The sequence below is a fragment of the Humulus lupulus genome, chromosome 4 (genome assembly GCF_963169125.1).
Source record: "Humulus lupulus chromosome 4, drHumLupu1.1, whole genome shotgun sequence".
Classification (NCBI taxonomy): domain Eukaryota; kingdom Viridiplantae; phylum Streptophyta; class Magnoliopsida; order Rosales; family Cannabaceae; genus Humulus; species Humulus lupulus.
The window spans coordinates 160,707,976-160,710,415 of record NC_084796.1 but is presented as its reverse complement, the minus strand read 5'-3'; the positions used below and the strand labels follow the sequence as shown (position 1 = coordinate 160,710,415).

The 2,440-nt window shown below is 40.0% G+C and overlaps 1 non-coding gene across 1 annotated transcript; it reads left to right on the top strand.

Annotated features, from left to right (window-relative positions):
• Positions 1-622: 622 nt before the first annotated feature.
• On the top strand, positions 623-728 carry LOC133833286 (small nucleolar RNA R71). The gene has a single exon (XR_009892677.1). It is a non-coding gene; the product is annotated as a small nucleolar RNA R71 (small nucleolar RNA).
• The last annotated feature ends 1,712 nt before the right edge of the window (positions 729-2,440 follow it).

Genomic DNA, 2,440 nt, shown 5'->3' with positions numbered 1-2,440 from the left:
AAGGGTATTCTCAATAGAATTTCGTTTTGGATGAGCATTGTATTAAGGTGCAGAATACGCCTTTGATGGTTGAACTTGTTGCTCATTTCTCCATTGGCCTCCAGACGATTGAGCTTGGTTAGAATCTCTCTAACTGAAATTTGGGTGGTTTCTCCTACTAGGGTTGCACGTATGGGAGAATGGCCTGTTATATGCCCCTAAGGCATTGTATTGCTCCTCATAAATCCCCCTCATTTCATTAAAAGCAAAGCAGTCCTTAGCTAAATGCTTCGTCCTTCCACAAACAATGCAAGGTTCTTGTGGTTCTGCTTGAGCAATCATGTGCAGTCTTTTGCCATTTTTCATCATTTAGACCTCAAACTGCTTTTTCAAAGCTTCGAGTTGGGCCTTAACACTATCCTCTTCTCAAAGTTGATAGACCCCAGATGGTTTATGCCAGTTGGTGCTATCAATAGTACTTGGACCAGTCCAGGTGTGGGATTTTTTCACAGTTTCTTCGAGATATTCAAGAGCATCGTCTATCTCTTTTTGAGAAATTCACCATTGCATAGCATTTCTACAAACTGGCACTCACGACTCGTGAGGCCTTCATAAAAGTAACTGACCAAATGCCAGTTCTCATAGTCGTGGTGCAGGCACTGATTCAACAGATCATTAAATCTTTCCTAGACTTGATAGAATGTTTCATTGTCCTTTTGGGAAAATGTGGAAATCTATCGTTTTAGACTGTTGGTCTTATAACTAGGGAAGTGTTTCAGAAAGAAGGATTTGGCCATTTCCTCCCATGTTCCAATAGACCTAGGTCTTAAAGAGTATAACCAACTATGGGCTTTGTCCTTCAAGGAGAAAGGGAAGAACTTTAGTCTCACATAATTGAAATTTTCGGCTCGGTTATAAAACGTGGCTACTACCTCCTCGAATTTTCTAATATGCACGTAAGGGCTTTCATTTTTAATTCAATGAAATGTGGGCAAGAGTTGAATCATGTCTGGTTTAAAGTTTAACATGGGCATATTAGGAGGGAATATAATGGATGAAGGCGTGGAAGTGTGAGTAGGATGGAGGTAGTCTTTGAGAGTTCTTGGTTGGATTTCATCATTACGAGCCATTGCGAATGGATTATTATTAACTAAGGTTTGTGGAGAAGTAGGAATGGTGGAAGGAGTTCCGGAAGGAGTGGTGGATGGATTGGAAGAATTTTCATTAGAAGTTTCGTGATGATTCATCCTGTCTTGGAATTCATAATTAGATTTATTTTATTTTTTTTGTTAAAGTTGTTCCCAGGTAGATTGGGAGGTTTTCGGGTGATCTCCAATGCCTTACTAGAACTTCCCGAGGTTACTGAGTAAGTATGGTGGATCACAAGTTAAACCTTTTCGACCAAACAACCTTTAAGCAGAGTGAAATTGCTTATTTTGACAGAACAAGCTTGGTTTTCTTATAGTAATAAGTTAATAAAAAAATGTAATAGTGCAATCATATATGCTCAAAATGTTCCCAGGCTGATTGGGAAGGTTGTCAAGGTATGCTTTATGTAACACCTTGGATAGCCAAGACCGTTACATTGTGTGTTTATAAAGGTGGAAGACTTGCTAATAAATTCATTTAGTTAGAAACGTGTTACTGAGACTATAGTTGAACTACGGTTAAAAGTTTTCGGTCACAAAAGTTACATTTCACATATTCAAACATACTTTTACATGGGATCCCAAAAGTAATAACGTTTAAAAAGACAGTTTACAAATTTCAGGTTAAAAGTACAGCTACTAGCCACTCTAAGGGCAAAACAGACATTTAGGCTTTCCCGTCCTGTACCGCTCCTCGGCCGTGGCGGCCAATCAGCCGACCATGTACATTCAGCCCCAAAGCTCTCCAACTCAAGGTTGGTCCACTTTGCTCTTGCCTTTACCTGCACCACGTAGCACCTGTGAGCCAAGGCCCAGCAAGAAAACACAATAACAGAGCATAATCATCAATCAAACAATTAGATAATTAGTACATTGTAATTATACACTCAACAGTCCAAGACATTCATATAATCAGGCATTCAGCATATCAAACTTATCAATTATCATTATCAACCAATTTACATATAACAATCAAGGTCGATGCCCTTAGGTCACACCCCCTATTTATCCCACTGACACTGGCCCGCTTAAACCGAGCTCAGTGAATATCAAGTTGTCCTCAGCTACCAGTGGCCGAGCCACGCCCTGTCCCCAAATATTGATTACGACACTCTTAGGCTGTTTATAACATGTCCCATGGCATAATACCATCTATGACATCATACAGATATAGGGAGCTGTTAGTCCCAATATAATCACATAACCGGGTGCAGTTTTCTTACCTTTGAATTCCGGTAGCTTTGATCAATGATGACAACCCTCAAGCACAATCCCTTCCAAGCCCTAGTGTACACCTAGTCACTGTCATAAGT